Raw genomic sequence first — 13099 nt, 5'->3', positions numbered from 1 at the left:
TCAATACGGAGAAAAGCTAGGATGAGGAGAGGAAAAGAAAGAAAAGTCACTACCTGTAGGATTATGAAGACGCCAGATATCCTGAAGATGAACAGAGGAACACATATTCGTCATTTGTTTGTGCGCTCTAGAAGGACGGAAATTAAAAGCAGAGTTCCTATCCAACAAGGGGTCCATTGGTAAATTAAAATCACCACCAACAATTAGATTACCTTGATGTGGTGTGTCAGCTAACTTTTTAGTAAGCGTTCGGCAAAATGAAGCATCATCACAGTTTGGAGCATAAATATTCAGAACATAAAGATCATTAGTACCATCAGAAAGTCTGGACAACAACCAATGGCCCTCTGAGTCATTTTCAGCAGAGATCACCGATAAACCAGAATTCTTAGAAATTAGTATTATTACATGATGTTTTTTTGCCCAAGGCATCAGAGCACACAACATCAAGGACCCACTCTTTCGTCAGACACAAAGCCTCCTTGTAAGAAACTTTTGTTTCCTGTAGTAGTACCAAATCTGAACATAAAGATTTACAATAATCCAGAATTTTTTATCTTTTCACCAGATGATTTAATCCTCTAACATTAAGGGATGAAATATTCAAGCCAGGCATAATCCTACAAAAACAATGAATCCGTAATACATAGATAATAAAGAAGGAAATACAAAGACAAAATCAGACATCCAACGACCCACCATAATTACCACAAAAGGGGAGCACCAACAGGAGATCCAGGGAAAGAGAGAAAAAGGGAAAAATGAGAAAGGAGAAAGAAGAAAGAGGAAAGAGAAAAGCAAAAAGGAAAATAGAGAAACAAGAAGAAAAAGACCCACCAGGGGAGGTCTATAAAGGACCAAATTCATACCAGGGGGGACATGGAGAGGCAAGCAAGGGGACTACCAGGAAGGATAAAAGATCAGATTCAAAAAACCCCATAGCTTAGGATGATATAAAAACAAGGTATATATAAGGCTATATAGAAGAGACTCAAATATGCATTATAAATATATAGATGAGAAGAAACTAGAAGAAGAATAAGCACAAATTGTCCAAGCAAAGCTCATGTCAGATAAATCTTAGCTAAAGATGGAAAAAACCAAAACGCAATATGCAATATAAGAAAAACATCATGTATCAATAAGAAGTAGAAAAAAGTAATACATACAATTTCATCATGAAGAGTAAAATGAGCATCAAGCTATGTAAGATATATTAATGAACTTTATATCAACAGTCAACATATAGATAAAAAATTAAGTAATTAAGCACTATAAATATATACATATGAAGACAAAATATATCCATCTCAAATAACTTCCAACATATACTTCATTCCCATATTCAGGAAAAAAGAAAAACAACCCAATGAAAAACAAAAAGTAATAAAAACTAAGGGAACAAACATTCATGATAAAACAGAGCTCCAAGCACAAGCAAACAACACGAGCATATCAATACGTATAAAACACAACAAATCAACAGAAAAGAATGGACGAAAAGGTACAAAATAAGAGAAATCACGGCGTAGAAAGAAAAGAAGAAACAAGCGTTATACATCTAGAGAACTACAAAGAAAAAGAACAACCACCAAGAACAGAAATGATATACAACAACAGTGAGGAATAACAAAAAGAAGAACAAAGAATCTAAAGGACAACATAACATGAAAATATCGAACAAGACGAAAAGCTTCCAACAAAGGCAATGAGGCTCAAAAACAAAATAAGTTTGAGAAGAAAGAAAGAGAAAGAAGAAACAACAATATATAAGAGAAAAACACGAAGAGATAAAACGACCAAAAGACCTTACCACGACAATTTACAACATGTCAACTATAAAACTGACGGAAACCTTTTCTGTGACTAGGAGAATAACAATCTTAGCATGCATCTCTGAAGCATATTACACATCTAAACATAATGAAGTAGAACTCCACAATAAAAACAAAAATATATCAAGAACCAGAAGGGCCAGGAGCAGGAGATGAGTCCATCTGAGACTCAATCTGATTGTCCAGGAAGGAAGAAAGGTCAGAAGGCTCGTCGAAGATTCTTCAACGGCCCTTAAAGGTGATACGGAATTTCGATGGACCAGTAAAGGAAAAGTGGATGTTCATGTCTAGGAGACGTTTCCGCAAGTTAAGAAAGACTTTCCTTCTAATGACCGTATCTCTGGCAAAGTTTTTTGATATAGAAATCCGATGACCTTCCCAATGAACTGCCTTAATCTTCCTCATGTGAGCCAAAATTTGTTCCGAATGTTGATGTCGTAACGGTTTAAAAATGATCGCCCTAGGATGAGGCGAGGACTTGGGTCTAAAGGTAGGAACACAATGAGGCCGTTCAATTTCAAAATCCTTCTGAAACGAAATCTGCAGAGTAGATGGAATCCATTTGTACAGGAAGTCTATCATCGAAGGAGCTGATTTTTCCTGCATCCTCAGGTAGACCAAAAATGCGCAGATTGCTTCTATGATTGCGATCTTCCTGTTCTGTGAGGTCTCTCCGTAATGCCGCCATTGAGGGCTCCATCTGTAATAGAGACCTAGAGTGCTATTGCGCCTTGTCCTCCACACCAATAATACGTGTCTCCGCAGTCGGAACACGAAGAGATAATGCTTTGAAGTCGTTTCTAATAGCTGACACCTTAACCTGTAATAGGTCAGTATTGGTCTTAGTAGATTGCACAATATCATGTACAGCATTCAAACATGACAGAATGGTATCCAATGTGGAACTAGTGTATTTTTGATTTGGCTCCGGAGTAGGGGAGGCTTGTTTGGATCTCTTTAGAGAGCCTTTTGAATCTTTTGAGTCTTTAGCATTTGGAGAAAGACCCATGTTGTCAGCCATAAGGTACAAAAACAAGAAAAAAACACTATAATCACTCCAGAGAAACTGTGCAAGAGTAATTAATACCAGGAAGGCCAAAAAATGACAAAAAGAAATACTATCCCAAAATGGCTAAGCAATATCTTCAGAGAATCGATAAAACAAGAGCAATGTCTATAGGATGCGGCATTGGGAGACAAAATGGATGTCGTTTGCAGGTAGAGAAAAGAAAACCATATTAAATGTGTAAAAAGCTTTGAAAAAGCAGTTTATCAAGCCCCGAATGACAGATAAAGCAGGGTAGGCAGCTCATTACGCAAACTTAGGCCAGCTCCTATGGGTTAGCATCGATGTGAGGCAAAGACATCAGCCATGAAGCCCAAGAACCAAAAAGGTCCCATAATTTTGCCTATGAACAGGATAAGGCATTTTTGGAGCAAAAAAATAAACACTTGTGGCCAATATCACCTTTTATCCAGCATATACAACCAATTCCTGTGAGCTGTAGCAGGTTACTGAGGAGAAAACGCGACTGGCACCACCAAAAAACAAAATGGCGGCTGCTCGCGAAATCCAGTGAGCAAAGCTTCAAGCCTACAAAAAACAGGTTTCTGCCACTGTGGAAGTTCAAGAAGCATGTCGGAATGATCATGGCATAATCCCAAATCGAGAATGCCGGTTCCAGGACAAAGATGCCTACTACGGGGAGCCGAAACCTTCCTGACAGCGGCTGCTGCCCCGGAGCTCAAGCGCGATCCGCCATCTTGCTGCGGCGCGCAAGCCATGCCCCCCCAGTTAAAATTATTTTTAAAAGAAAAATGATACTCTATTGCAAACTTGGGTGGTGTGTCTCCATTCTCCTTTGGAATGTGCACTCTTTGGGGCCTGTCTGCACTGGTCCGGCAGGTAAGTGGGTGTGTTTTTGAGCTCAGCTAGCTTTCGCCTTATGTTCGTGAAGGAGACTAGAAGAAGGCCTACGGATTATAAAAGAGGAACTGTATTATAGAGTCAAGTAGAAGGACAGAAGCAAGGTCAGCTTCATGAGGAGTGTATCAAGAAGACTGACAGCACAAAAAAACTGAAGGGGGGCTTAGAGTATCACTTTTGCCACAAGTCCAACACACACACACATACACACACAGAGCAGCATTTCACAAATGCACCTCACTCTATTCCACACAGCTGAGTACTAGGCCTCAGACTCTTGGTTTACCTTTGAACTTAAGTCGGTAGTGTACTTGATAACGTCTTGCTTGCTATTGATGAGGTAGTCCTACAGCTCCCGCCCTGAGTTCTTCCATGAAACTCCTCCAGTCCTGACTCCCTGTAATGCTGTCCTAGATTAATCATCATCATAAATCACAATGACCTGAGCAAGATTGACATAGATTGTAGTTCACCGCTGTTGAAGAACAAGTTGTAAATGAAACAGAATTGCAGTATTTTGCATAGGTTTTTGTTTATTAACTAAAGTGACTGGTATGGTCTCTGAAGAATAAGAAAGAAAGGAGAATACTCTGTGCATCACCTACAAAGAAAAAAATAGCACCAATCAAGCAAGCCCCAAACAATGCAAATAAATATTAATCTCAAGACATTTCCCATATTACAGTTCAACAAACACCCTCCCTCAATGTCTGCCACCACATGATTTATCAATCAACTTAAATCATCACTCACGCAATCAGTCACTCACCGTTGCAATAGTTGAAGTTACCTCACCAATCCAAGCATGGGGAGTTCACATAGGTATTCAATCATTTTTGATGAAGGCAACACATGGAAATTTGGTCTTGGCAGGCAGTCTTGTAAGTAGTACATCATTGTATAGGGCAGACCTTCTAGCGCTAAGTAATACAAAAAGGAATAGGCAAAAGGCAATAGCCATGTAAGGGGCAGGCATTGTCCCCAATGTCATGAAGGAGTTAGAAATGAGTGACGTGTGCACACGTTATTTATGTTTGCAGAGCGAGTGATGCAAGTCTAGAGTACAGATATACAGATGCACAACAATCACAGTAAACCAAAGTTTCGTTTGTTCTTAGTTTAATGCAGATCAGATGCCCAGCCAATAAGTGTTTCGTCAGGGTATTGGACTCATGACTTCTTCAGGGTTAAAGGATGTACAATGGCACAGTGTCAAAGACAGTTACAGACTGCAAGGGGCTGTCAATTAAAGACTATCACTGTCACTCAAGTGCAACCATACACCCGAGGTGACACATGATTAAGATATCATGGAAATGAGCAAACGTGACATTTGTGGATCATTGAAGGACCCGTTGAATGTGTGCATAAGGTTACAAAAATAATAATTAACCAATCATCAGCCAACGCAACACACATGTGATACATACATTGTTTACAAAATTGTGTTACAAAACACATAGCCTGCTGTGTATAGAGCAAAGTTAACAGATTCTATATACATGACCAATCGAGACGGTGGTCTACAAAGATACCCTGGGTATACGAGCCAATTCGGTGGGTCAGCATAAATACAGTGACAAGTGGAAGTGAGACAGAAGATGGACCAATAGATTGGAGGAAAGAAGAGGGAAAAAGGGCAGAAGGGGTAACCAAATGTGTCTACACGTGCTCAGATAAACAAACTCTGTGCACAAAAAACAAAGCACTTACCTAAAGGGCAAATATGCTGAGTGGAAATCGATCTGTAGTAAAGAAGCATGAAAAACCTCCAGTCAGTGATCAACCCAGTTAAAGTCAATCACAAAGTCCTACAAAAGGGGATGAGTGCGTAAGGGAATGGGGGCTCACCTCTCCGTCCCGGCTGATCCCGGCTGATGTGGGTGAGTCTCTCCAAAGGAATGGACATCAATACGAGAGATAGTGAGTACCACCAATGAGTACACTGAGGACAAAAGTGGGAATGACATGTATCAGAACAACTCAAAAGTGATAGTGCCATGTAATGCATCCGATAAAGGATCATGTGTAAAACATGGTGAGGGGAGTGCACGTCTTAACAAACAGGCTGGGAAACTAAGGCCGGTGCAGCCATGGAGAGAAGTTCAAGGATAATGTATGGAGTAAATACAGTAAACATTGACTCAGTATTACAGGTAAGACCGGGTAAAACAGGATGCTAGGAGCTAGTGCAGAAAAGAGTATGTCTGTATGGACAATGACAGACGTCACATCAGCACAGCGAAAGTGTGCTGTAGCCCATTGAGACCGACGGGGACGTCCATGATAAGAAGAGTAAGTGCAGAAAGCAAGTCTTTCCCACGAAGGGGGTAGAAATCAAATCAGGACAGAGGTGGATTCTTACCGGGTGATACGTTGTTACATCCTATTTTTCCTCCCTCTCTGTCCTTTTTTTAGTGTTTGTTCTAAGCTGCTCAGTCTACATCTATGATGTCACCTAGAGTTCTTTTTGTGTAGGCTTGAGATGATGGTCAATTACATTTTAGGCTGAGCAGCAGTGCAGCTGCTCCCGGTGGGGCCTTAACTGGTGGTTTTACTAATTTACATTCCTACTTGTATACTGTACACCAACCTTTGATTCCAAGAATAAACCCACATCTGGACCTACCTACCCAAGGACTCATCATCTTTATTTTTATGAATGTTACATACGTGCGACTTGTAGGCAGCGAGTACGCCGAGGAAATCCTATGACCAACAATTCAAAACCGGAAATTTTAAGAGCAGATATGTCGCTTGACACACTCACGTAATGCAGGCCTCTTATTACCTACAGGAGGGGCACCACATTGAGAACCATTTTTCTGAGTTCCACCGTCCCCAAATTCAACAGGGAAAATGACTGGCTAACCAGACGCACACTGGGCTTTCATAAGTGTGGGATCTGTGGTGTGAGTAAATGGGCTGCAAACAACACCAAAGTTTTCCACGGCCCAGATGGGAGGGAATATTGCATCAAACAAAATATCAACTGTATGACACGGTTTGTTGTCTGTATTATAATGTGCAAATGCAGCAAGCAATAAGTGGGTCGCACCATGCGGATGCCTAAGGAACGCATAAGCGAACACGCACAGGCTGCAACGCAAGCACACTGCATGCAATGCTGTCCTGCATGCAACCAGTGCACACCCCTCACATCAAATCAAGGACATCCCCTTCGGGGAGTATACAAGAGCAAGTAGAAACCGCAGTTAGGATAAAGAATTCCACTCCTGCCTGCAAGCCATGAAGAATGGGTTTAGGCCAGAGGCTATCAGCAAGCCACCCTAGATAGGGCTGAAAGACATATTTTGGGTCTTCCCCTCACTGAGGCATTAAGAGAGAAGAAGACCAGGAACACTCAGACACAACCAGTGAGATGCATCACTAACCACAATCAGAGAACAGACATTTTAACCAAGAGTATGCAGAAACATTGGAAAAGTTTAAGAGCAGCTATGTCCCTTGACACAGTCACGTCAAGCAGGCCTGTCATTACCTACAGGAGGGGCTCCACATTGAGAACCATTCGGAGTACCCCCATCCCTAAAGTCAACAGGTAAAATGACTGGCTAACCAGACACACACTGGGCTTTCATAAATGTGTGAGCTGTGGTGTGTGTAAATGGGCTGCAAACAACACCAAAGTATTCCAAGGCCCGGATGGGAGGGAATATCGAATCAAACAAAATATCAACTGTATGACCCGGTTTGTTGTCTATATTATAGTGTGCACATGCAGCAAGCAATACGTGGGTAGCACCATTCGGATGCTTAAGGAACGCATAAGCGAACACGCACGGATACTCAAACAAGATGACAGCAGATTCCCTATGGCAACCCATGCCATTAATTGTGTAAAAAACAAGGCCCATACAAACAATTTACCTTCTTTTGAATATAATTGATCCCTCCCAGTCAAAGGGATGGAGATAGAGAATTGACATTATGTTGCGCAGAAGCGACCTGGATCATGCGTCTGAGAGCGGTTGAGCTCGGACTCAAAACTGAACAGGCGCCACAGTTCTTCCTAGATGATTAATACAATATACACATCCCTTGTACACATGAGCTCTGGTACGTTTTTACACGGGTGCTTAGAATACAGTCACCCATTGTTAACATCTGATGTGCGCCGTGCTCTATGCACTGTGTTAGCTTGTACCCAGGTCTGTAGATGAGTATTATGTCTATGCAATAAAATAATAATTTTGCTCTGGACCTGTTGCTCCCATGTACTTCTACCAACTTGCTCCCCGTGAAAGTTCTATGCATATTTTTATCTGTATTTCTATTATCTGATGTGTGTATATCCAATGTTAAGAATTGCACCAAGTACTTTGTTCTAGAGAGGTGTGTATTAACCTTGAATCAGAACAGCAAGCATACAATGTCGTTATGAACCTCCTATCACCTGTATCTTCTGGTCTATACTACTCTTTTGCTACTTACTCATTTCCATCTTCGCATGGTCTCAATTTTTGGGGAACCAGTCTGTAGTTACAGTTGAGTGCAGTCTGTATTTTCTTGGCTTACGAGTTACTAGCATATCGCGCACTCACTGCCGGGTTGCCACCCGCAGAGAGAGTTAGCGGTGCAGCCCTTTTTTTCTATTCCTAGTACAAATAGGCGTATTGACATAATATCCGCACTTCCGGTTTTGAATCTTTGGTCATAGGATTTCCTCGGCATACTCACTGCCTACAAGTTGCATGTATGACCCAGTAAGAACCCACCTCTGTCCTGATTTGGTTTTTACCCCCTTCGTGAGACGGACTTGATTTCTGCACTTACTCCTCCTATCACGGACGTCCCCGTCTTTCTCAATGGGCTACAGCACACTTTCGTCCCACTGATGTGATGTCTATCATTGTCTGTGCAGACATACTCTTTTTTACACTAGCTCGTACCATCCGTGCAACCGGCATCGAGGTGAGCCCCCATACCCTTACGCAGTCATCCCCTTTTGTAGGACTTTGTGATTGACTTTAACTGGGTTGATCACTATCTGGAGGTTTTCATGCTTCTTTACTACAGATCGATTTCCACTCAGCATATTTGCCCTTTAGGTAAGCGCTTTGTTTTTTGTGCACAGAGTTTGTTTCTCTGAGCACATGTAGACACTTTTGGTTACCCATTCTCCCCTTTTTCCCTTTTCCTTCCTACAATGTATTGGTCCATCTTCTGTCTCACTTCCACTTGTCACTGCATTTATGCTGACCCACCGAATTTGCTTGTGTACCAAGGGTCTCTTTGTAGACCACTGTCATGATTGGTCATGGGTATAGAATCGGATAACTTTGCTCTACACACGGCACATATGTGTTTGTAACACAATTTTGTAAATATTGTATGTAACACATGTGCGTTGCGTTGGCTGATGATTGGTTAATTATTATTTTTGTAACCTTATTCACACACATTGCACGGGTTCTTCAATGATCCACAAATGTCACATTTGCTCGTTTCCATGATATCTTAATTATGTGTCACCTCCGGTGTATGGTTGCACTTGAGTCACAGTGTTAGTTTTTAATTGACAGCCCCTTGTAGTCTGTCACTGTCTTTGACACTATGCCATTGTACATCCTTTAACCCTGAAATTTGGGTGTCCAATAGCCTGACGGAACACGTGTTGGCTGGGCATCTGGTCTGCATTAAACTAAGAACAAACGCAGCTTTGGATTACTGTGCTTGTTGTGCATATGTATATCTGTACTGGAGACTTGCAGATTGTCTACAGTCATGAAGGATTTGTTGAACGTTGTTCAATGTACACTGGTCCAACTGTAATCCTGCAATATATATGTGACTAATAAAAAAGTTGGGGCAGCATAAATCTGACACAATAATAATAAAATTCCGCTAGCTATTTTTGTGTGGTTTGTTTTGTAAAGAAAGAACTAAATTCAATGAGAACAATTTTAAAAGATCTATGGGGGCACTGGCATACATAGTCTGGGAAATAAAGTTTGTACTCTGGTAGTTTACCCATAAGTTTGTAAGCTAACACTTTTGATTAAATTTCTGACCAATCACTCTCTTCCTTGTGCTGCTGTTTCAGGAATTGTGTAATTGTGTGGTATAATATTTTGAATCATTTTTATCATATCCAATTGATCCACGTTTTGAGGTGAGAGACTGTTCTTTCTCACTGTGACGACCGCATCAGCTGCACTGAACACATGTTCAGCGGGCTCACTTGTGACAGCTCAAGCCAGATACTTTATAGCTAGCCTTCTGTGATCTGGACATTTGCACATCTTCACATACCAATACAACAATGGATTTTTCTCCACATAGACATCTTTTGGATCATCCCGATACTGCTGGAACATCCTGTGGATGGTCATTGGTGCAGCAACTTGCTCAGCATGTTTTGCTATCACCCTGCCAATTGAAACAAATAAAATGCAGAGGATGAGTCTGGTCCATCTTTTGGTGTTGTTGCCAGTGTTCTTTTTGATGGTGTTGTTGGCTGCTATGAGACAAGACTGCCCTCTCTCGAAGTTGAAAGCGGCACCCAATAACCGCGGGGTGGGACTCGAAGTTCCAGCCATTCCTCTTCCTAGTCTCTGGCTTGCTCTACAATCCACCTCTTGTATTTAAAAACATCCACTTAAAAAAAGGGATAGAAGTAGGCAAAATGTTGTACCGTGGATCAAGTAGTGTGTCACATATGTCCTCGATGATTTCCATGTTGCAGTCTTATATTAGAAACCAAGCGCACAAATGATGTCTCAATGAAGGCATGTTCATCTGTGTTTTTAATCACACTTGCAGGGACAATCCTTTCAGACGCCTTCTTTAATTGGTCGTTTAGGAGAGCTTGGATCATCGTACTGTCCCCCTTGATAACTTCTTGTATAAAAACCTCAAAAGGGAGTTGCATCTGTGCCAGGCATTTGGCTAGACCCCATGGGTCCGCGTCCATGGTCATAGCTTTCCCAATTGCATCCCCTCATCTTTGGATTGACATAGTCATTGATCTGTTTGTACTACTCAAACAGACGTTGCAACGTGTAAAAGGTGGCATTTCAACGTGTTTACACCTCCTGTATCAGGGCTTTAACTGGTGCTCTATTATTATGCTAGCCAATCTGCAGCTGCTTCTGGTCTTTAAAGGAATGGCTGAAAAGGGTGCAGATTCTTCTGCAGGTGGTCAGTATGTTGCTGACAATGTCTTCCTTTTTGAGGAAGTCATGCACCATCAGGTTGATGCACTGGGCCAAACACAGGACCCTCAAATAGCCTCTGTCTGACATTGCCTTGACTATGTTACTGCCATTATCCGTGGCAACAAATCTAATTCTAAGACATTTGGGTCGCAGCCATTCATACAACTTCCTGTTAAATTCCTCCAAAATTTTTACAGCTGTAAATAAGTAAGTCAGTAAGCATTATTTTATTGTATAGTTTATTATATAGTTGATTAAAACCATAACAAAATAGACATAGAATCATGAGAATCAGACAACATGAAACACTTCTTCTTCAGAGGCTTATTTACAATATAATCAACGATAGTCCATTCTTCAAGTAGTCTATAGAGACCCTTATTAAAATACCAAATGCCCAGTCCAAATGGGTCAACTCCATCATAAAAGGAATACATCATCACATGATCACTCAAATTCATAAACAATATTAAATATCACCCAAATAATGCCAGAAGTATATACACAGATCTAATATGTATTAACATGAGCCAAATTAAAATAATGCCTAAATGCTTCACTAGCAGATTGGTCGGGTAATTTAATGTAGAAGGACAAAATGTTTATTCCATTCCCATCTTGCCTAACTTAGAGCTACACGTTCTTATTTTGGGAGCCATAAATCCCAAGACTTCCAGCTAAGAAGGATTAAACCTCACTTACACTCCTCCAAAATGGTAGGTTATTCACACACATTATTTCTGAGGAAAAGCTCTTGCCCGGGTGTTAATTTACTTTATTTAAAATGTTCACAAGTTTAGCACATCTCCCGAACCCCCCGGATGATCTACTGCTAAAGCAAAAGGCTGATGCCTGTGCACAAGAACGAACTTCCTCTGCCAATAAATTTATTTATTCAGTAGTCTTCTTTGTTGATCTAGGGCAGGGCAGCAGCATAACAGATGAAACCATGATTCCCGATAATTATTGCATGGCCTACTCTCAAAGTCGCCCCACCGCCAGGCCAACATGGGTTAAAATATCTAATTGGTAATGCAAGCACTCTCTTGTAAAGCATTTGGTCCGGAATATTTGTGTTAATGAGATCCTAAAAATATTTTTGTGGCTTCCCAACATGATAGGAATCCCTTAGGGGCTGAGCCCATCCTTTACCCTCAACAGACCATAAATCCTGTTCCCATGAAGACTCTTTCATTTGCATGTTAATAGCAGTCTTCCAAGCCTGGTGAGGGATGGCACCGTCCCCCAGTGTGGACTCCTTGATCTTAAATAACCAAACCGCCTCATTAATTGACTAGACCATGAGTTGCCCAGTTTTTCTTAAGTCGCTTTCAAATATTTTTTTTAAGGAATACTTGGGGGCCCCCTACACCTGATATAATATTTTAACAATGAAGCCTTACAGTCGTTTGATTGAATTATTAGCTCTAGCTCAAGTCTTAACCTGTAGTGTTGGACGTGACGTGGTTGATGGAATATTTTTTTATATGCTCTAATGTGGCATTGCTCTAACTCATCGTCCAATGTGCCAGGATAGGCAAGATGCCCTAACTGCATTGCTGGGAGTAGGATTGCCTTTATAACTCTTAAAATAGGTGCAGTTGAAGCGCTACTTAATAAATGATTTAGTTTGCCAATTCCATAAGTAATAGCTGCTGCTTTCTTATTAAGATCTTTGACTTGAGCTACTACAGAACCTGTTTCACTATACCACATGCCCAGGTATTTATAATGCCTTGCTGAGGGAATGTTCTGACCTCCCAACTGCCAGGTTGACAACATCTTCCTACGGTAACTCCCGAGTATCAGGACTTTCATTTTGGAGTGATTTACCACTAAATGGTTCGCCTTATTATACCTACCCAAAGAGTTTAAAGCTATTCGCAAACCTGACTTGGTGTGATTCATGACCACAATATCAGCAGGGTATTGGATTGTTTGTAATCGTACTGAGCTTAGATTTGGGGGGACCAAACTACAACCATCTAGTGCTTTCCCTAAATCGCTGTATAACGATCAAACAACATGGGTGCCCAAACAAAACTCTGTTTTAGCCCTCGATTAGTTTTCACTTTCTGAATTATTGTTGTTGCGCTAGATTTCACTTGAACCCATATCTCTATGTATAGTGATATGATGGCTCTTAACAAGTTTGC

The sequence above is a fragment of the Lissotriton vulgaris genome, chromosome 7 (assembly GCF_964263255.1).
Source record: "Lissotriton vulgaris chromosome 7, aLisVul1.2, whole genome shotgun sequence".
Lineage (NCBI taxonomy): Eukaryota > Metazoa > Chordata > Amphibia > Caudata > Salamandridae > Lissotriton > Lissotriton vulgaris.
Note: the sequence above shows the minus strand (reverse complement) of the source record.